General features: G+C 47.8%; 1 long non-coding RNA gene across 1 annotated transcript; it reads left to right on the forward strand.

Moving 5' to 3' along the window:
* Positions 1-2962: 2962 nt before the first annotated feature.
* Positions 2963-8073, forward strand: LOC129842281 (uncharacterized). Its single transcript, XR_008757535.1, has 3 exons — positions 2963-3016; positions 3854-3927; positions 7976-8073. It is a non-coding gene; the product is annotated as an uncharacterized LOC129842281 (long non-coding RNA).
* Positions 8074-23478: the final 15405 nt, after the last annotated feature.

Below are 23478 nucleotides of genomic sequence, written 5' to 3' on the forward strand. Positions count from 1 at the left end.
TCCTCATAACTCTCACCATAGAGAGAGGTTCTTCCTCTTCCTCCATAACTCTCACCATAGAGAGAGGTTCTTCCTCTTCCTCCATAACTCTCACCATAGAGAGAGGTTCTTCCTCTTCCTCCATAACTCTCACCATAGAGAGAGGTTCTTCCTCTTCCTCCATAACTCTCACCATAGAGAGAGGTTCTTCCTCTTCCTCCATAACTCTCACCATAGAGAGAGGTTCTTCCTCTTCCTCCATAACTCTCACCATAGAGAGAGGTTCTTCCTCTTCCTCCATAACTCTCACCATAGAGAGAGGTTCTTCCTCTTCCTCCATAACTCTCACCATAGAGAGAGGTTCTTCCTCTTCCTCCATAACTCACCATAGAGAGAGGTTCTTCCTCTTCCTCCATAACTCTCACCATAGAGAGAGGTTCTTCCTCTTCCTCCATAACTCTCACCATAGAGAGAGGTTCTTCCTCTTCCTCCATAACTCTCACCATAGAGAGAGGTTCTTCCTCTTCCTCCATAACTCTCACCATAGAGAGGTTCTTCCTCTTCCTCCATAACTCTCACCATAGAGAGAGGTTCTTCCTCTTCCTCCATAACTCTCACCATAGAGAGAGGTTCTTCCTCTTCCTCCATAACTCTCACCATAGAGAGAGGTTCTTCCTCTTCCTCCATAACTCTCACCATAGAGAGAGGTTCTTCCTCTTCCTCCATAACTCTCACCATAGAGAGAGGTTCTTCCTCTTCCTCCATAACTCTCACCATAGAGAGAGGTTCTTCCTCTTCCTCCATAACTCTCACCATAGAGAGAGGTTCTTCCTCTTCCTCCATAACTCTCACCATGAGAGAGGTTCTTCCTCTTCCTCCATAACTCTCACCATAGAGAGAGGTTCTTCCTCTTCCTCCATAACTCTCACCATAGAGAGGTTCTTCCTCTTCCTCCATAACTCTCACCATAGAGAGGTTCTTCCTCTTCCTCCATAACTCTCACCATAGAGAGAGGTTCTTCCTCTTCCTCCATAACTCACCATAGAGAGAGGTTCTTCCTCTTCCTCCATAACTCTCACCATAGAGAGAGGTTCTTCCTCTTCCTCCATAACTCACCATAGAGAGAGGTTCTTCCTCTTCCTCCATAACTCTCACCATAGAGAGAGGTTCTTCCTCTTCCTCCATAACTCTCACCATAGAGAGAGGTTCTTCCTCTTCCTCCATAACTCTCACCATAGAGAGAGGTTCTTCCTCTTCCTCCATAACTCTCACCATAGAGAGAGGTTCTTCCTCTTCCTCCATAACTCTCACCATAGAGAGAGGTTCTTCCTCTTCCTCCATAACTCTCACCATAGAGAGAGGTTCTTCCTCTTCCTCCATAACTCTCACCATAGAGAGAGGTTCTTCCTCTTCCTCCATAACTCTCACCATAGAGAGAGGTTCTTCCTCTTCCTCCATAACTCTCACCATAGAGAGAGGTTCTTCCTCTTCCTCCATAACTCTCACCATAGAGAGAGGTTCTTCCTCTTCCTCCATAACTCTCACCATAGAGAGAGGTTCTTCCTCTTCCTCCATAACTCTCACCATAGAGAGAGGTTCTTCCTCTTCCTCCATAACCTCACCATAGAGAGAGGTTCTTCCTCTTCCTCCATAACTCTCACCATAGAGAGAGGTTCTTCCTCTTCCTCCATAACTCACCATAGAGAGAGGTTCTTCCTCTTCCTCCATAACTCTCACCATAGAGAGAGGTTCTTCCTCTTCCTCCATAACTCTCACCATAGAGAGAGGTTCTTCCTCTTCCTCCATAACTCTCACCATAGAGAGAGGTTCTTCCTCTTCCTCCATAACTCTCACCATAGAGAGAGGTTCTTCCTCTTCCTCCATAACTCTCACCATAGAGAGAGGTTCTTCCTCTTCCTCCATAACTCTCACCATAGAGAGAGGTTCTTCCTCTTCCTCCATAACTCACCATAGAGAGAGGTTCTTCCTCTTCCTCCATAACTCTCACCATAGAGAGAGGTTCTTCCTCTTCCTCCATAACTCTCACCATAGAGAGAGGTTCTTCCTCTTCCTCCATAACTCTCACCATAGAGAGAGGTTCTTCCTCTTCCTCCATAACTCTCACCATAGAGAGAGGTTCTTCCTCTTCCTCCATAACTCTCACCATAGAGAGAGGTTCTTCCTCTTCCTCCATAACCTCACCATAGAGAGAGGTTCTTCCTCTTCCTCCATAACTCTCACCATAGAGAGAGGTTCTTCCTCTTCCTCCATAACTCTCACCATAGAGAGAGGTTCTTCCTCTTCCTCCATAACTCTCACCATAGAGAGAGGTTCTTCCTCTTCCTCCATAACTCTCACCATAGAGAGAGGTTCTTCCTCTTCCTCCATAACTCTCACCATAGAGAGAGGTTCTTCCTCTTCCTCCATAACTCTCACCATAGAGAGAGGTTCTTCCTCTTCCTCCATAACTCTCACCATAGAGAGAGGTTCTTCCTCTTCCTCCATAACTCTCACCATAGAGAGGTTCTTCCTCTTCCTCCATAACTCTCACCATAGAGAGAGGTTCTTCCTCTTCCTCCATAACTCTCACCATAGAGAGAGGTTCTTCCTCTTCCTCCATAACTCTCACCATAGAGAGAGGTTCTTCCTCTTCCTCCATAACTCACCATAGAGAGAGGTTCTTCCTCTTCCTCCATAACTCACCATAGAGAGAGGTTCTTCCTCTTCCTCATAACTCACCATAGAGAGAGGTTCTTCCTCCATAACTCTCACCATAGAGAGAGGTTCTTCCTCTTCCTCCATAACTCACCATAGAGAGAGGTTCTTCCTCTTCCTCATAACTCACCATAGAGAGAGGTTCTTCCTCCATAACTCACCATAGAGAGAGGTTCTTCCTCTTCCTCCATAACTCTCACCATAGAGAGAGGTTCTTCCTCTTCCTCCATAACTCTCACCATAGAGAGAGGTTCTTCCTCTTCCTCCATAACTCTCACCATAGAGAGAGGTTCTTCCTCTTCCTCCATAACTCACCATAGAGGTTCTTCCTCTTCCTCCATAACTCACCATAGAGAGAGGTTCTTCCTCTTCCTCCATAACTCTCACCATAGAGAGAGGTTCTTCCTCTTCCTCCATAACTCTCACCATAGAGAGAGGTTCTTCCTCTTCCTCCATAACTCTCACCATAGAGAGAGGTTCTTCCTCTTCCTCCATAACTCTCACCATAGAGAGAGGTTCTTCCTCTTCCTCCATAACTCTCACCATAGAGAGAGGTTCTTCCTCTTCCTCCATAACTCTCACCATAGAGAGAGGTTCTTCCTCTTCCTCCATAACTCTCACCATAGAGAGAGGTTCTTCCTCTTCCTCCATAACTCTCACCATAGAGAGAGGTTCTTCCTCTTCCTCCATAACTCTCACCATAGAGAGAGGTTCTTCCTCTTCCTCCATAACTCTCACCATAGAGAGAGGTTCTTCCTCTTCCTCCATAACTCTCACCATAGAGAGGTTCTTCCTCTTCCTCCATAACTCACCATAGAGAGAGGTTCTTCCTCTTCCTCCATAACTCTCACCATAGAGAGAGGTTCTTCCTCTTCCTCCATAACTCTCACCATAGAGAGAGGTTCTTCCTCTTCCTCCATAACTCTCACCATAGAGAGAGGTTCTTCCTCTTCCTCCATAACTCTCACCATAGAGAGAGGTTCTTCCTCTTCCTCCATAACTCTCACCATAGAGAGAGGTTCTTCCTCTTCCTCCATAACTCTCACCATAGAGAGAGGTTCTTCCTCTTCCTCATAACTCACCATAGAGAGAGGTTCTTCCTCCATAACTCACCATAGAGAGAGGTTCTTCCTCTTCCTCCATAACTCTCACCATAGAGGTTCTTCCTCTTCCTCCATAACTCTCACCATAGAGAGAGGTTCTTCCTCTTCCTCCATAACTCCCACCATAGAGGTTCTTCCTCTTCCTCCATAACTCTCACCATAGAGGTTCTTCCTCTTCCTCCATAACTCTCACCATAGAGGTTCTTCCTCTTCCTCCATAACTCTCACCATAGAGAGAGGTTCTTCCTCTTCCTCCATAACTCTCACCATAGAGAGAGGTTCTTCCTCCATAACTCTCACCATAGAGAGAGGTTCTTCCTCCATAACTCTCACCATAGAGAGAGGTTCTTCCTCTTCCTCCATAACTCTCACCATAGAGAGAGGTTCTTCCTCTTCCTCCATAACTCTCACCATAGAGAGAGGTTCTTCCTCATAACTCTCACCATAGAGAGGTGCTTCCTCTTCCTCCATAACTCTCACCATAGAGAGAGGTTCTTCCTCTTCCTCCATAACTCTCACCATAGAGAGAGGTTCTTCCTCTTCCTCCATAACTCTCACCATAGAGAGAGGTTCTTCCTCTTCCTCCATAACTCTCACCATAGAGAGAGGTTCTTCCTCTTCCTCCATAACTCTCACCATAGAGAGAGGTTCTTCCTCTTCCTCCATAACTCTCACCATAGAGAGGTTCTTCCTCTTCCTCCATAACTCTCACCATAGAGAGAGGTTCTTCCTCTTCCTCCATAACTCTCACCATAGAGAGAGGTTCTTCCTCTTCCTCCATAACTCTCACCATAGAGAGGTTCTTCCTCTTCCTCCATAACTCTCACCATAGAGAGAGGTTCTTCCTCTTCCTCCATAACTCTCACCATAGAGAGAGGTTCTTCCTCTTCCTCCATAACTCTCACCATAGAGAGGTTCTTCCTCTTCCTCCATAACTCTCACCATAGAGAGAGGTTCTTCCTCTTCCTCCATAACTCTCACCATAGAGAGGTTCTTCCTCTTCCTCCATAACTCTCACCATAGAGAGAGGTTCTTCCTCTTCCTCCATAACTCTCACCATAGAGAGAGGTTCTTCCTCTTCCTCCATAACTCTCACCATAGAGAGAGGTTCTTCCTCTTCCTCCATAACTCTCACCATAGAGAGGTTCTTCCTCTTCCTCCATAACTCTCACCATAGAGAGAGGTTCTTCCTCTTCCTCCATAACTCTCACCATAGAGAGAGGTTCTTCCTCTTCCTCCATAACTCTCACCATAGAGAGAGGTTCTTCCTCTTCCTCCATAACTCTCACCATAGAGAGAGGTTCTTCCTCTTCCTCCATAACTCTCACCATAGAGAGAGGTTCTTCCTCTTCCTCCATAACTCTCACCATAGAGAGAGGTTCTTCCTCTTCCTCATAACTCACCATAGAGAGAGGTTCTTCCTCCATAACTCTCACCATAGAGAGAGGTTCTTCCTCTTCCTCCATAACTCTCACCATAGAGAGAGGTTCTTCCTCTTCCTCCATAACTCTCACCATAGAGAGAGGTTCTTCCTCTTCCTCATAACTCACCATAGAGAGAGGTTCCTCTTCCTCCATAACTCTCACCATAGAGAGAGGTTCTTCCTCTTCCTCCATAACTCTCACCATAGAGAGGTTCTTCCTCTTCCTCCATAACTCTCACCATAGAGAGAGGTTCTTCCTCTTCCTCCATAACTCTCACCATAGAGAGAGGTTCTTCCTCTTCCTCCATAACTCTCACCATAGAGAGAGGTTCTTCCTCTTCCTCCATAACTCTCACCATAGAGAGAGGTTCTTCCTCCATAACTCTCACCATAGAGAGAGGTTCTTCCTCTTCCTCCATAACTCTCACCATAGAGAGAGGTTCTTCCTCTTCCTCCATAACTCTCACCATAGAGAGAGGTTCTTCCTCTTCCTCCATAACTCTCACCATAGAGAGAGGTTCTTCCTCTTCCTCCATAACTCTCACCATAGAGAGAGGTTCTTCCTCTTCCTCATAACTCACCATAGAGAGAGGTTCTTCCTCCATAACTCACCATAGAGAGAGGTTCTTCCTCTTCCTCCATAACTCTCACCATAGAGAGAGGTTCTTCCTCTTCCTCCATAACTCTCACCATAGAGAGGTTCTTCCTCTTCCTCCATAACTCTCACCATAGAGAGAGGTTCTTCCTCTTCCTCCATAACTCTCACCATAGAGAGAGGTTCTTCCTCTTCCTCCATAACTCTCACCATAGAGAGAGGTTCTTCCTCTTCCTCCATAACTCTCACCATAGAGAGGTTCTTCCTCTTCCTCCATAACTCTCACCATAGAGAGAGGTTCTTCCTCTTCCTCCATAACTCTCACCATAGAGAGAGGTTCTTCCTCTTCCTCCATAACTCTCACCATAGAGAGAGGTTCTTCCTCTTCCTCCATAACTCTCACCATAGAGAGAGGTTCTTCCTCTTCCTCCATAACTCACCATAGAGAGAGGTTCTTCCTCTTCCTCCATAACTCACCATAGAGAGAGGTTCTTCCTCTTCCTCCATAACTCTCACCATAGAGAGAGGTTCTTCCTCTTCCTCCATAACTCTCACCATAGAGAGAGGTTCTTCCTCTTCCTCCATAACTCTCACCATAGAGAGAGGTTCTTCCTCTTCCTCCATAACCTCACCATAGAGAGAGGTTCTTCCTCTTCCTCCATAACTCTCACCATAGAGAGAGGTTCTTCCTCTTCCTCCATAACTCTCACCATAGAGAGAGGTTCTTCCTCTTCCTCCATAACTCTCACCATAGAGAGAGGTTCTTCCTCTTCCTCCATAACTCTCACCATAGAGAGAGGTTCTTCCTCTTCCTCCATAACTCTCACCATAGAGAGAGGTTCTTCCTCTTCCTCCATAACTCACCATAGAGGTTCTTCCTCTTCCTCCATAACTCACCATAGAGAGAGGTTCTTCCTCTTCCTCCATAACTCTCACCATAGAGGTTCTTCCTCCATAACTCTCACCATAGAGAGAGGTTCTTCCTCTTCCTCCATAACTCTCACCATAGAGAGAGGTTCTTCCTCTTCCTCCATAACTCTCACCATAGAGAGAGGTTCTTCCTCTTCCTCCATAACTCTCACCATAGAGAGAGGTTCTTCCTCTTCCTCCATAACTCTCACCATAGAGAGAGGTTCTTCCTCTTCCTCCATAACTCTCACCATAGAGAGAGGTTCTTCCTCTTCCTCCATAACTCTCACCATAGAGAGAGGTTCTTCCTCTTCCTCCATAACTCTCACCATAGAGAGAGGTTCTTCCTCTTCCTCCATAACTCTCACCATAGAGAGAGGTTCTTCCTCTTCCTCCATAACTCTCACCATAGAGAGAGGTTCTTCCTCTTCCTCCATAACTCTCACCATAGAGAGAGGTTCTTCCTCTTCCTCCATAACTCTCACCATAGAGAGAGGTTCTTCCTCTTCCTCCATAACTCTCACCATAGAGAGAGGTTCTTCCTCTTCCTCCATAACTCACCATAGAGAGAGGTTCTTCCTCTTCCTCCATAACTCTCACCATAGAGAGAGGTTCTTCCTCTTCCTCATAACTCTCACCATAGAGAGAGGTTCTTCCTCTTCCTCCATAACTCTCACCATAGAGGTTCTTCCTCCATAACTCTCACCATAGAGAGAGGTTCTTCCTCTTCCTCCATAACTCTCACCATAGAGAGAGGTTCTTCCTCTTCCTCCATAACTCTCACCATAGAGAGAGGTTCTTCCTCTTCCTCCATAACTCTCACCATAGAGAGAGGTTCTTCCTCTTCCTCCATAACTCTCACCATAGAGAGAGGTTCTTCCTCTTCCTCCATAACTCTCACCATAGAGAGAGGTTCTTCCTCTTCCTCCATAACTCTCACCATAGAGAGAGGTTCTTCCTCTTCCTCCATAACTCTCACCATAGAGAGAGGTTCTTCCTCTTCCTCCATAACTCTCACCATAGAGAGAGGTTCTTCCTCCTCCATAACTCTCACCATAGAGAGGTTCTTCCTCTTCCTCCATAACTCTCACCATAGAGAGGTTCTTCCTCTTCCTCCATAACTCTCACCATAGAGAGAGGTTCTTCCTCTTCCTCCATAACTCTCACCATAGAGAGAGGTTCTTCCTCTTCCTCCATAACTCTCACCATAGAGAGAGGTTCTTCCTCTTCCTCCATAACTCCACCATAGAGAGAGGTTCTTCCTCTTCCTCCATAACTCTCACCATAGAGAGGTTCTTCCTCTTCCTCCATAACTCTCACCATAGAGAGAGGTTCTTCCTCTTCCTCCATAACTCACCATAGAGAGAGGTTCTTCCTCTTCCTCCATAACTCTCACCATAGAGAGAGGTTCTTCCTCTTCCTCCATAACTCTCACCATAGAGAGAGGTTCTTCCTCTTCCTCCATAACTCTCACCATAGAGAGAGGTTCTTCCTCTTCCTCCATAACTCTCACCATAGAGAGAGGTTCTTCCTCTTCCTCCATAACTCTCACCATAGAGAGAGGTTCTTCCTCTTCCTCCATAACTCTCACCATAGAGAGAGGTTCTTCCTCTTCCTCCATAACTCTCACCATAGAGAGAGGTTCTTCCTCTTCCTCCATAACTCTCACCATAGAGAGAGGTTCTTCCTCTTCCTCCATAACTCTCACCATAGAGAGAGGTTCTTCCTCTTCCTCCATAACTCTCACCATAGAGAGAGGTTCTTCCCTTCCTCCATAACTCTCACCATAGAGAGAGGTTCTTCCTCTTCCTCCATAACTCACCATAGAGAGAGGTTCTTCCTCTTCCTCCATAACTCTCACCATAGAGAGAGGTTCTTCCTCTTCCTCCATAACTCTCACCATAGAGAGAGGTTCTTCCTCTTCCTCCATAACTCTCACCATAGAGAGAGGTTCTTCCTCTTCCTCCATAACTCTCACCATAGAGAGGTTCTTCCTCTTCCTCCATAACTCTCACCATAGAGGTTCTTCCTCTTCCTCCATAACTCTCACCATAGAGAGAGGTTCTTCCTCCATAACTCTCACCATAGAGAGAGGTTCTTCCTCTTCCTCCATAACTCTCACCATAGAGAGAGGTTCTTCCTCTTCCTCCATAACTCTCACCATAGAGAGAGGTTCTTCCTCTTCCTCCATAACTCTCACCATAGAGAGAGGTTCTTCCTCTTCCTCCATAACTCTCACCATAGAGAGGGTTCTTCCTCTTCCTCCATAACTCTCACCATAGAGAGAGGTTCTTCCTCTTCCTCCATAACTCTCACCATAGAGAGAGGTTCTCTTCCTCCATAACTCTCACCATAGAGAGAGGTTCTTCCTCTTCCTCCATAACTCTCACCATAGAGAGAGGTTCTTCCTCTTCCTCCATAACTCTCACCATAGAGAGAGGTTCTTCCTCTTCCTCCATAACTCACCATAGAGAGAGGTTCTTCCTCTTCCTCCATAACTCTCACCATAGAGAGAGGTTCTTCCTCTTCCTCCATAACTCTCACCATAGAGAGAGGTTCTTCCTCTTCCTCCATAACTCTCACCATAGAGAGAGGTTCTTCCTCTTCCTCCATAACTCTCACCATAGAGAGAGGTTCTTCCTCTTCCTCCATAACTCACCATAGAGAGAGGTTCTTCCTCTTCCTCCATAACTCTCACCATAGAGAGAGGTTCTTCCTCTTCCTCCATAACTCTCACCATAGAGAGAGGTTCTTCCTCTTCCTCCATAACTCACCATAGAGAGAGGTTCTTCCTCTTCCTCCATAACTCTCACCATAGAGAGAGGTTCTTCCTCTTCCTCCATAACTCACCATAGAGAGAGGTTCTTCCTCCATAACTCTCACCATAGAGAGAGGTTCTTCCTCTTCCTCCATAACTCTCACCATAGAGAGAGGTTCTTCCTCTTCCTCCATAACTCTCACCATAGAGAGAGGTTCTTCCTCTTCCTCCATAACTCACCATAGAGAGAGGTTCTTCCTCTTCCTCCATAACTCTCACCATAGAGAGAGGTTCTTCCTCTTCCTCCATAACTCTCACCATAGAGAGAGGTTCTTCCTCTTCCTCCATAACTCTCACCATAGAGAGAGGTTCTTCCTCTTCCTCCATAACTCACCATAGAGAGAGGTTCTTCCTCTTCCTCCATAACTCTCACCATAGAGAGAGGTTCTTCCTCTTCCTCCATAACTCTCACCATAGAGAGGTTCTTCCTCTTCCTCCATAACTCTCACCATAGAGAGAGGTTCTTCCTCTTCCTCCATAACTCTCACCATAGAGAGAGGTTCTTCCTCTTCCTCCATAACTCTCACCATAGAGAGAGGTTCTTCCTCTTCCTCCATAACTCTCACCATAGAGAGAGGTTCTTCCTCTTCCTCCATAACTCTCACCATAGAGAGAGGTTCTTCCTCTTCCTCCATAACTCTCACCATAGAGAGAGGTTCTTCCTCTTCCTCCATAACTCTCACCATAGAGAGAGGTTCTTCCTCTTCCTCCATAACTCTCACCATAGAGAGAGGTTCTTCCTCTTCCTCCATAACTCTCACCATAGAGAGAGGTTCTTCCTCTTCCTCCATAACTCTCACCATAGAGAGAGGTTCTTCCTCTTCCTCCATAACTCTCACCATAGAGAGAGGTTCTTCCTCTTCCTCCATAACTCTCACCATAGAGAGAGGTTCTTCCTCTTCCTCCATAACTCTCACCATAGAGAGAGGTTCTTCCTCTTCCTCCATAACTCTCACCATAGAGAGAGGTTCTTCCTCTTCCTCCATAACTCTCACCATAGAGAGAGGTTCTTCCTCTTCCTCCATAACTCTCACCATAGAGAGAGGTTCTTCCTCTTCCTCCATAACTCTCACCATAGAGAGAGGTTCTTCCTCTTCCTCCATAACCTCACCATAGAGAGAGGTTCTTCCTCTTCCTCCATAACCTCACCATAGAGAGAGGTTCTTCCTCTTCCTCCATAACTCTCACCATAGAGAGAGGTTCTTCCTCTTCCTCCATAACTCTCACCATAGAGAGAGGTTCTTCCTCTTCCTCCATAACTCTCACCATAGAGAGAGGTTCTTCCTCTTCCTCCATAACTCTCACCATAGAGAGAGGTTCTTCCTCTTCCTCCATAACTCACCATAGAGAGAGGTTCTTCCTCTTCCTCCATAACTCTCACCATAGAGAGAGGTTCTTCCTCTTCCTCCATAACTCTCACCATAGAGAGAGGTTCTTCCTCTTCCTCCATAACTCTCACCATAGAGAGAGGTTCTTCCTCTTCCTCCATAACTCTCACCATAGAGAGAGGTTCTTCCTCTTCCTCCATAACTCTCACCATAGAGAGAGGTTCTTCCTCTTCCTCCATAACTCTCACCATAGAGAGAGGTTCTTCCTCTTCCTCCATAACTCTCACCATAGAGAGAGGTTCTTCCTCCATAACTCTCACCATAGAGAGAGGTTCTTCCTCTTCCTCCATAACTCTCACCATAGAGAGAGGTTCTTCCTCTTCCTCCATAACCTCACCATAGAGAGAGGTTCTTCCTCTTCCTCCATAACTCTCACCATAGAGAGAGGTTCTTCCTCTTCCTCCATAACTCTCACCATAGAGAGAGGTTCTTCCTCTTCCTCCATAACTCTCACCATAGAGAGAGGTTCTTCCTCTTCCTCCATAACTCTCACCATAGAGAGAGGTTCTTCCTCTTCCTCCATAACTCTCACCATAGAGAGAGGTTCTTCCTCTTCCTCCATAACTCTCACCATAGAGAGAGGTTCTTCCTCTTCCTCCATAACTCTCACCATAGAGAGGTTCTTCCTCTTCCTCCATAACTCTCACCATAGAGAGAGGTTCTTCCTCTTCCTCCATAACTCTCACCATAGAGAGAGGTTCTTCCTCTTCCTCCATAACTCTCACCATAGAGAGAGGTTCTTCCTCTTCCTCCATAACTCTCACCATAGAGAGAGGTTCTTCCTCTTCCTCCATAACTCTCACCATAGAGAGAGGTTCTTCCTCTTCCTCCATAACTCTCACCATAGAGAGAGGTTCTTCCTCTTCCTCCATAACTCTCACCATAGAGAGAGGTTCTTCCTCTTCCTCCATAACTCACCATAGAGAGAGGTTCTTCCTCTTCCTCCATAACTCTCACCATAGAGAGAGGTTCTTCCTCTTCCTCCATAACTCTCACCATAGAGAGAGGTTCTTCCTCTTCCTCCATAACTCTCACCATAGAGAGAGGTTCTTCCTCTTCCTCCATAACTCACCATAGAGAGAGGTTCTTCCTCTTCCTCCATAACTCTCACCATAGAGAGAGGTTCTTCCTCTTCCTCCATAACTCTCACCATAGAGAGGTTCTTCCTCTTCCTCCATAACTCTCACCATAGAGGTTCTTCCTCTTCCTCCATAACTCTCACCATAGAGAGAGGTTCTTCCTCTTCCTCCATAACTCTCACCATAGAGAGAGGTTCTTCCTCTTCCTCCATAACTCTCACCATAGAGAGAGGTTCTTCCTCTTCCTCCATAACTCTCACCATAGAGAGAGGTTCTTCCTCTTCCTCCATAACTCTCACCATAGAGAGAGGTTCTTCCTCTTCCTCCATAACTCTCACCATAGAGAGAGGTTCTTCCTCTTCCTCCATAACTCTCACCATAGAGAGAGGTTCTTCCTCTTCCTCCATAACTCTCACCATAGAGAGAGGTTCTTCCTCTTCCTCCATAACTCTCACCATAGAGAGAGGTTCTTCCTCTTCCTCCATAACTCTCACCATAGAGAGAGGTTCTTCCTCTTCCTCCATAACTCTCACCATAGAGAGAGGTTCTTCCTCTTCCTCCATAACTCTCACCATAGAGAGAGGTTCTTCCTCTTCCTCCATAACTCACCATAGAGAGAGGTTCTTCCTCTTCCTCCATAACTCACCATAGAGAGAGGTTCTTCCTCTTCCTCCATAACTCTCACCATAGAGAGAGGTTCTTCCTCTTCCTCCATAACTCTCACCATAGAGAGAGGTTCTTCCTCTTCCTCCATAACTCTCACCATAGAGAGAGGTTCTTCCTCTTCCTCCATAACTCTCACCATAGAGAGAGGTTCTTCCTCTTCCTCCATAACTCTCACCATAGAGAGAGGTTCTTCCTCTTCCTCCATAACTCACCATAGAGAGAGGTTCTTCCTCTTCCTCCATAACTCTCACCATAGAGAGGTTCTTCCTATTCCTCCATAACTCACCATAGAGAGAGGTTCTTCCTCTTCCTCCATAACTCACCATAGAGAGAGGTTCTTCCTCTTCCTCCATAACTCACCATAGAGAGAGGTGCTTCCTCTTCCTCCATAACTCTCACCATAGAGAGAGGTTCTTCCTCTTCCTCCATAACTCTCACCATAGAGAGAGGTTCTTCCTCTTCCTCCATAACTCTCACCATAGAGAGAGGTTCTTCCTCTTCCTCCATAACTCTCACCATAGAGAGAGGTTCTTCCTCTTCCTCCATAACTCTCACCATAGAGAGAGGTTCTTCCTCTTCCTCCATAACTCTCACCATAGAGAGAGGTTCTTCCTCTTCCTCCATAACTCACCATAGAGAGAGGTTCTTCCTCTTCCTCCATAACTCTCACCATAGAGAGAGGTTCTTCCTCTTCCTCCATAACTCTCACCATAGAGAGAGGTTCTTCCTCTTCCTCCATAACTCTCACCATAGAGAGAGGTTCTTCCTCTTCCTCCATAACTCACCATAGAGAGAGGTTCTTCCTCTTCCTCCATAACTCTCACCATAGAGAGAGGTTCTTCCTCTTCCTCCATAACTCTCACCATAGAGAGAGGTTCTTCCTCTTCCTCCATAACTCACCATAGAGAGAGGTTCTTCCTCTTCCTCCATAACTCTCACCATAGAGAGGTTCTTCCTATTCCTCCATAACTCACCATAGAGAGAGGTTCTTCCTCTTCCTCCATAACTCACCATAGAGAGAGGTTCTTCCTCTTCCTCCATAACTCTCACCATAGAGAGAGGTTCTTCCTCTTCCTCCATAACTCTCACCATAGAGAGAGGTTCTTCCTCTTCCTCCATAACTCTCACCATAGAGAGAGGTTCTTCCTCTTCCTCCATAACTCTCACCATAGAGAGAGGTTCTTCCTCTTCCTCCATAACTCTCACCATAGAGAGAGGTTCTTCCTCTTCCTCCATAACTCTCACCATAGAGAGAGGTTCTTCCTCTTCCTCCATAACTCTCACCATAGAGAGAGGTTCTTCCTCTTCCTCCATAACTCTCACCATAGAGAGAGGTTCTTCCTCTTCCTCCATAACTCTCACCATAGAGAGAGGTTCTTCCTCTTCCTCCATAACTCTCACCATAGAGAGAGGTTCTTCCTCTTCCTCATAACTCTCACCATAGAGAGAGGTTCTTCCTCTTCCTCCATAACTCTCACCATAGAGAGAGGTTCTTCCTCTTCCTCCATAACTCTCACCATAGAGAGAGGTTCTTCCTCTTCCTCCATAACTCTCACCATAGAGAGAGGTTCTTCCTCTTCCTCCATAACTCTCACCATAGAGAGAGGTTCTTCCTCTTCCTCCATAACTCTCACCATAGAGAGAGGTTCTTCCTCTTCCTCCATAACTCTCACCATAGAGAGAGGTTCTTCCTCTTCCTCCATAACTCTCACCATAGAGAGAGGTTCTTCCTCTTCCTCCATAACTCTCACCATAGAGAGAGGTTCTTCCTCTTCCTCCATAACTCTCACCATAGAGAGAGGTTCTTCCTCTTCCTCCATAACTCTCACCATAGAGGTTCTTCCTCTTCCTCCATAACTCTCACCATAGAGAGAGGTTCTTCCTCTTCCTCCATAACTCTCACCATAGAGAGAGGTTCTTCCTCTTCCTCCATAACTCTCACCATAGAGAGAGGTTCTTCCTCTTCCTCCATAACTCTCACCATAGAGAGAGGTTCTTCCTCTTCCTCCATAACTCACCATAGAGAGAGGTTCTTCCTCTTCCTCCATAACTCTCACCATAGAGAGAGGTTCTTCCTCTTCCTCCATAACTCTCACCATAGAGAGAGGTTCTTCCTCTTCCTCCATAACTCTCACCATAGAGAGAGGTTCTTCCTCTTCCTCCATAACTCTCACCATAGAGAGAGGTTCTTCCTCTTCCTCCATAACTCACCATAGAGAGAGGTTCTTCCTCTTCCTCCATAACTCTCACCATAGAGAGAGGTTCTTCCTCTTCCTCCATAACTCTCACCATAGAGAGAGGTTCTTCCTCTTCCTCCATAACTCTCACCATAGAGAGAGGTTCTTCCTCTTCCTCCATAACTCTCACCATAGAGAGAGGTTCTTCCTCTTCCTCCATAACTCTCACCATAGAGAGAGGTTCTTCCTCCATAACTCTCACCATAGAGAGAGGTTCTTCCTCTTCCTCCATAACTCACCATAGAGAGAGGTTCTTCCTCTTCCTCCATAACTCTCACCATAGAGAGAGGTTCTTCCTCTTCCTCCATAACTCTCACCATAGAGGTTCTTCCTCTTCCTCCATAACTCACCATAGAGGTTCTTCCTCTTCCTCCATAACTCACCATAGAGGTTCTTCCTCTTCCTCCATAACTCACCATAGAGAGAGGTTCTTCCTCTTCCTCCATAACTCTCACCATAGAGAGAGGTTCTTCCTCTTCCTCCATAACTCACCATAGAGGTTCTTCCTCTTCCTCCATAACTCACCATAGAGGTTCTTCCTCTTCCTCCATAACTCACCATAGAGGTTCTTCCTCTTCCTCCATAACTCACCATAGAGGTTCTTCCTCTTCCTCCATAACTCACCATAGAGGTTCTTCCTCTTCCTCCATAACTCTCACCATAGAGGTTCTTCCTCTTCCTCATAACTCTCACCATAGAGAGAGGTTCTTCCTCTTCCTCCATAACTCTCACCATAGAGAGGTTCTTCCTCTTCCTCATAACTCTCACCATAGAGAGAGGTTCTTCCTCTTCCTCATAACTCTCACCATAGAGAGAGGTTCTTCCTCTTCCTCCATAACTCTCACCATAGAGAGGTTCTTCCTCTTCCTCATAACTCTCACCATAGAGAGAGGTTCTTCCTCTTCCTCATAACTCTCACCATAGAGAGAGGTTCTTCCTCGCCTCTGTCCCAACCCTGCAGTCTAGCTGAGCCAAGGACCCAATGTCCCCAGCAGCAGCTGTGTTGCTTCCATACATAGTGACACATCCCTCTGTCCAATGGGGCGGCAGGTAGCCTCGTGGTTAGACTGGCTAGGTATCCCTCTGTCCAATGGGGCGGCAGGTAGCCTCGTGGTTAGACTGGCTAGGTATCCCTCTGTCCAATGGGGCGGCAGGTAGCCTAGTGGTTAGACTGGCTAGGTATCCCTCTGTCCAATGGGGCGGCAGGTAGCCTCGTGGTTAGACTGGCTAGGTATCCCTCTGTCCAATGGGGCAGCAGGTAGCCTAGTGGTTAGACTGACTAGTGGTTAACTAGTGGTTAGACTAACTAGTGGTAAGACTGACTAGGAATTCCTCTGTCCAGTGTGTTCAGACAAATATGGAGGAAAATAACTTTTTGTCGGTTCAGAGAACAGCTTAGCTGACACACGTCATCACCAGATGATTGTGGTCATAATCCATATACATTTTCTTCACAGCAGGAAATATTTTTGGACGATTCTAGAAGATTTGAAGTACTTATTTTAGGAAGGTAGGGCACTTACAGTACAAAGCTAATTCTAAGTGGCAGGTACTCTACCGGGTACTCCACCGGGTACTCTACCGGGTACTTATTATTACTGTGGTCCATCTATGCAATGTAGGCTACTCTAACACAAGGTCTACTGGTCTACTGTAGCGGTGGAACAGCCCATATCTTCAGAGGTCCTAGTCCAGATGACAGAAGTCATTGTCATCCTATGGATTGTATTCATAGGCATTCTAACAGTTGCTTCCTGGCCAGATATGTTGTGGTCCTCCTAGGCTTCCCTGGCCTGATATGTTGTGGTCCTCCTAGGCTTGCCTGGCCAGATATGTTGTGGTCCTCCTAGGCTTCCCTGGCCTGATATGTTGTGGTCCTCCTAGGCTTGCCTGGCCAGATATGTTGTGGTCCTCCTAGGCTTCCCTGGCCTGATATGTTGTGGTCCTCCTAGGCTTGCCTGACCTGATAGGTTGTTGTCCTCCTAGGCTTGCCTGGCCTGGTATGTTGTGGTCCTCCTAGGCTTGCCTGGCCTGATAGGTTGTCGTCCTCCTAGGCTTGCCTGGCCTGATATGTTGTGGTCCTCCGAGGCTTGCCTGACCTGATAGGTTGTGGTCCTCCTAGGCTTGCCTGACCTGATAGGTTGTCGTCCTCCTAGGCTTGCCTGGCCTGATATGTTGTCGTCCTCCTAGGCTTGCCTGGCCTGATATGTTGTCGTCCTCCTAGGCTTGCCTGGCCAGATAGGTTGTCGTCCTCCTAGGCTTGCCTGGCCTGATATGTTGTCGTCCTCCTAGGCTTGCCTGGCCTGATAGGTTGTCGTCCTCCTAGGCTTGCCTGGCCAGATATGTTGTCGTCCTCCTAGGCTTGCCTGGCCTGATAGGTTGTCGTCCTCCTAGGCTTGCCTGGCCTGATAGGTTGTCGTCCTCCTAGGCTTGCCTGGCCAGATAGGTTGTCGTCCTCCTAGGCTTGCCTGGCCTGATAGGTTGTGGTCCTCCTAGGCTTGCCTGACCTGATAGGTTGTGGTCCTCCTAGGCTTGCCTGGCCTGATATGTTGTCGTCCTCCTAGGCTTGCCTGTCTTAATACAGTGTGGCTGGCCTTGACTGGACGTGCTGCAGTGGTTCTCTGATTTACTTTGTAGTTAAGACCAGCGAGAGAGAACCTACAGTAGTAACAGGATGAAGAGAGAAGAGAGTAAAGGGGGGAAGAGGGGAGGGAGGAGGAGGAGGAGGGAGAGGAGGGGAGGAGGAGAAGGGGGAAGATGGGGAGGAGGAAGAGGGGGAAGAGGGAGAGGGGGGAAGACGGAGAGGAGGAGAGGGGGGAAGACGGAGAGGGGGAGGAGAGTGGAGGGAGAGGAGGAAGGAAGAGGGAAGAGCGAGAGAAGGGAAGAAGGAGGGAGGGAGAGAGGGAGAGGAGAGGAGATGGGGAGAGGAGATGCGATGGGGAAGAGGGAAAGGAGATGAGGGAGGTTTGGAGATGAGGGGAGGTTTGGAGGAGAACTGAGGACAGGACGAGAGAGGAAAGGGAGAGAGGAAAGGGAGAGAGGAGGGAGAGGATAGCAGCTTCCCCACTGCAGTGTGACTATGATCTGTCACTGTTGTAAGAGCACCACCTCTCTCCTTCCCGCTCTTTCCCACCCTCTCTTTCTCTCTGTCTTCTCTACTCACTACCTCCCACCCTCTCTTTCTCTCTGTCTTCTCTACTCACTACCTCCCACCCTCTCTTTCTCTCTGTCTTCTCTACTCACTACCTCCCACCCTCTCTTTCTCTCTGTCTTCTCTACTCACTACCTCCCCCACTCTCTTTCTCTCTTCCCTTCCCTACTCACTACCTCCCACCCTCTCTTTCTCTCTGTCTTCTCTACTCACTACCTCCCACCCTCTCTTTCTCTCTTCCCTTCCCTACTCACTACCTCCCACCCTCTCTTTCTCTCTGTCTTCCCTACTCACTACCTCCCACCCTCTCTTTCTCTCTGTCTTCCCTACTCACTACCTCCCACCCTCTCTTTCTCTCTGTCTTCCCTACTCACTACCTCCCACCCTCTCTTTCTCTCCGTCTTCTCTACTCACTACCTCCCACCCTCTCTTTTTCTCTTCTCCCTTCTCTACTCACTACCTCCCACCCTCACGGTCTCTTCTCTCAATCCCACAGTCTCTTCTCTCTTTCTCTCCAGTGGTTTATGAATAGCATTATGGCTCCATGGTTATGAAAAGCCTTTATCGCCTGTAGTGATGCCTCAGGTGGAGGAATGAGTCGGACTTACATAATCTGTGTCCCAAATGGCACCCTATTCCCTATATAGTGCACTACTTTTGACCCGAACCCTATTCCCTATATAGTGCACTACTTTTGAGCAGAAACCTATTCCCTATATAGTGCACTACTTTTGACCAGAACCCTATTCCCTATATAGTGCACTACTTTTGAGCAGATGCCCTGTATGCCCTGGTCAACAGCAGTGCCCTATATAATGAATAGAATGGCATTTGGGAAGCTGAGAGATCAGCATCAATCAACCTGTCAGAAGACATCAGTAGCTCTGTGACTTTTCTCTCTCTCTCTCTCTCTCTCTCTCTCTCTCTCTCTCTCTCTCTCTCTCTCTCTCTCTGTTTCTGTCTCTCTCTCTCTCTCTCTCTCTCTGTCTCTGTCTCTGTCTCTGTCTCTCTGTTTCTGTCTCTCTCTGTCTCTGTCTCTCTGTCTCTCTCTCTCTCTGAGCTGTGTGGTCTCTCTCTCTCTCTCTCTCTCTGAGCTGTGTGGTCTCTCTCTCTCTCTGAGCTGTGTGTCCCTCTCTCTGAGCTGTGTGGTCTCTCTCTCTCTCTCTCTCTCTGAGCTGTGTGGTCTCTCTCTCTCTCTGAGCTGTGTGTCTCTCTCTCTGAGCTGTGTGGTCTCTCTCTCTCTCTGAGCTGTGTGTCTCTCTCTCTGAGCTGTGTGGTCTCTCTCTCTCTCTCTCTCTGAGCTGTGTGTCTGTCTCTCTCTGTCTCTGTCTCTCTGTCTCTCTCTCTGAGCTGTGTGTCTCTCTGTCTCTCTCTCTGAGCTGTGTGTCTCTCTGTCTCTCTCTCTCTGAGCTGTGTGTCTCTCTGTCTCTCTCTCTGAGCTGTGTGTCTCTCTGTCTCTCTCTCTCTGAGCTGTGTGTCTCTCTGTCTCTCTCTCTGAGCTGTGTGTCTCTCTGTCTCTCTCTCTCTGAGCTGTGTGGGACGATGGCAGTTGACAGTTCAGTTGTAGTGTGCTGAAAGACTCCTCCCTGCTGTTGGTGAGCCTCTAGAATACACGTCACGTGTCATCATGGTTCTTCAGACGGTCATATTGACGTTGCTACTGGGCAAGTCAGACCAGAACACGTGTGTGTGTGTGTGTGTGTGTGTGTGTGTGTGTGTGTGTGTGTGTGTGTGTGTGTGTGTGTGTGTGTGTGTGTGTGTGGAAAAAAAAGGTGACATGTCAAGAAATCAAATCAAATGGTATTGGTCGCATGCACATATTTAGCAGATGTTATTGCGGGTGTAGCAACATGCTCCAACAGTGCAGTAGTATCTAACATATATCTGTGTAGGGAGTCAACAGAACAGACTGTTCCCCTGCCCCGTCTCCCAGGCAGCGGAAGACTAGACCTGCCCCGTCTCACAGGCAGCGTGAGACCAGACCTGCCCCGTCTCCCAGGCAGCGTGAGACCAGACCTGCCCCGTCTCCCAGGCAGCCGGAAGACCAGACCTGCCCCGTCTCCCAGGCAGCGTGAGACCAGACCTGCCCCGTCTCCCAGGCAGCCGGAAGACCAGACCTGCCCCATCTCCCAGGCAGCGTGAGACCAGACCTTCCCAGGCAGCGTGAGACCAGACCTGCCCCGTCTCCCAGGCAGCCGGGAGACTAGACCTGCCCCGTCTCCCAGGCAGCCGGGAGACTAGACCTGCCCCGTCTCCCAGGCAGCGTGAGACTAGACCTGCCCCGTCTCCCAGGCAGTCGGGAGACTAGACCTGCCCAGTCTCCCAGGCAGCCGGGAGACTAGACCTGCTTCGTCTCCCAGGCAGCCGGGAGACTAGACCTGCTCCGTCTCCCAGGCAGCGTGAGACTAGACCTGCCCCGACTCCCAGGCAGCCGGGAGACTAGACCTGCCCCGTCTCCCAGGCAGCCGGGAGACTAGACCTGCTCCGTCTCCCAGGCAGCGTGAGACTAGACCTGCCCAGTCTCCCAGGCAGCGTGAGACTAGACCTGCCGCGTCTCCCAGGCAGCGTGAGACTAGACCTGCCCCGTCTCCCAGGCAGCGTGAGACTAGACCTGCCCCGACTCCCAGGCAGCCGTGAGACTAGACCTGCCCCGTCTCCCAGGCAGCCGGGAGACTAGACCTGCCCCGTCTCCCAGGCAGCCGGGAGACTAGACCTGCCCTGTCTCCCAGGCAGCGTGAGACTAGACCTGCCCCGTCTCCCAGGCAGCCGTGAGACCAGACCTGCCCCGTCTCCCAGGCAGCCGGGAGACTAGACCTGCCCCGTCTCCCAGACAGCGTGAGACTAGACCTGCCCCGTCTCCCAGGCAGCGTGAGACTAGACCTGCCCCGTCTCCCAGGCAGCGTGAGACTAGACCTGCCCCGACTCCCAGGCAGCCGGGAGACTAGACCTGCCCCGTCTCCCAGGCAGCCGGGAGACTAGACCTGCCCCGACTCCCAGGCAGCGTGAGACTAGACCTGCCCTGTCTCCCAGGCAGCCGCAGCCTGCGGGTATAAGAGCTGCCTGTTGGCCCCCTGGGAGAGCTCTGGTCTTGTCTGTGTTTTCTGAGTCAGTGTGAAGTTTATTGAGTCCCCCTATCTGGCTCTCTGTCACCTGAGCCCCGGTGTCCTCGGCGGCCAGTGTCTTCTTCCCCCTCCAGCCAAGTGTTTGAGAACGCAGCCTGCATGCAGAGCAGAGAGGACTGCCTTCAGCAGGCAAGCCTCATATACACACTCACAGAGAGGCCTCACCTCACAGAGGGTGATGAGGCACTCAGAGCACTGACCTGATCACAGCACGTCGGGATGCTAGGACATTGGCTGATACTCGGATAGTATTTACTAGCATACTGGGTGATACTGGGATAGTATTTACTAGGATACTGGGATAGTCTTTACTAGCATACTGGGTGATACTGGGATAGTCTTTACTAGCATACTGGGATAGTCTTTACTAGGATACTGGTGATACTGAGATAGTATTTACTAGGATACTGGGATAGTCTTTACTAGCATACTGGGTGATACTGGGATAGTCTTTACTAGCATACTGGGATAGTCTTTACTAGGATACTGGTGATACTGAGATAGTATTTACTAGGATACTGGGATAGTCTTTACTAGCATACTGGGTGATACTGGGATAGTATTTACTAGGATACTGGGTGATACTGGGATAGTCTTTACTAGGATACTGGGTGATACTGGGATAGTATTTACTAGGATACTGGGATAGTCTTTACTAGCATACTGGGTGATACTGGGATAGTATTTACTAGGATACTGGGTGATACTGGGATAGTCTTTACTAGGATACTGGGTGATACTGGGATAGTATTTACTAGGATACTGGGTGATACTGGGATAGTATTTACTAGGATACTGGGATAGTATTTACTAGGATACTGGGTGATACTGGGATAGTATTTACTAGCATACTGGGTGATACTGGGATAGTATTTACTAGGATACTGGGATAGTCTTTACTAGCATACTGGGTGATACTGGGATAGTATTTACTAGGATACTGGGTGATACTGGGATAGTCTTTACTAGCATACCGGGTGATACTGGGATAGTATTTACTAGGATACTGGGATAGTCTTTACTAGCATACCGGGTGATACTGGGATAGTATTTACTAGGATACTGGGTGATACTGGGATAGTATTTACTGGGATAGTCTTTACTGGGATACTGGGTGATACTGGGATAGTCTTTACTAGGATACTGGGTGCTACTGGGATAGTATTTACTAGGATACTGGGTGATACTAGGATACTGGGTGATACTGGGATAATCTTTACTAGGATACTGGGTGATACTGGGATAGTCTTTACTAGCATACCGGGTGATACTGGGATAGTCTTTACTAGGATACTGGGTGCTACTGGGATAGTATTTACTAGGATACTGGGTGATACTGGGATAATCTTTACTAGGATACTGGGTGATACTGGGATAGTCTTTACTAGGATACTGGGATAGTCTTTACTAGCATACCGGGGGATACTGGGATAGTCTTTACTAGGATACTGGGTGATACTGGGATAGTCTTTACTAGCATACCGGGTGATACTGGGATAGTCTTTACTAGCATACCGGGTGATACTGGGATAGTCTTTACTAGGATACTGGGATAGTCTTTACTAGCATACCGGGTGATACTGGGATAGTCTTTACTAGCATACCGGGTGATACTGGGATAGTCTTTACTAGGATACTGGGATAGTCTTTACTAGCATACCGGGGGATACTGGGATAGTCTTTACTAGGATACTGGGTGATACTGGGATAGTCTTTACTAGCATACCGGGTGATACTGGGATAGTCTTTACTAGGATACTGGGATAGTATTTACTAGGATACTGGGATAGTCTTTACTAGGATACTGGGTGATACTGGGATAGTCTTTACTAGCATACCGGGTGATACTGGGATAGTATTTACTAGTATACCGGGTGATACTGGGCTAGTCTTTACTAGTATACCGGGTGATACTGGGCTAGTCTTTACTAGGATACTGGGATAGTCTTTACTAGCATACCGGGTGATACTGGTATAGTCTTTACTAGTATACCGGGTGATACTGGGCTAGTCTTTACTAGTATACCGGGTGATACTGGGCTAGTCTTTACTAGGATACTGGGATAGTCTTTACTAGCATACCGGGTGATACTGGGATAGGCTTTACTTTTAATGCTACAGTGAGTTGGAGATCTCCATCTTAGACTTTCCTAAATTCCACAGTCATTTTAACAAAATACAGTATTCTGGCCCAAGCTGCTATTGTGCTAAGTGTTATTTTGTCCTTTTCTAAAAGGGATGTTTTTCTCATTTAGCATTGTCCATGTTCCAGTATCTTACTGTTGATGACAGA

This window comes from Salvelinus fontinalis, unplaced genomic scaffold, assembly GCF_029448725.1.
Source record: "Salvelinus fontinalis isolate EN_2023a unplaced genomic scaffold, ASM2944872v1 scaffold_0028, whole genome shotgun sequence".
In the NCBI taxonomy this organism is placed as follows: domain Eukaryota; kingdom Metazoa; phylum Chordata; class Actinopteri; order Salmoniformes; family Salmonidae; genus Salvelinus; species Salvelinus fontinalis.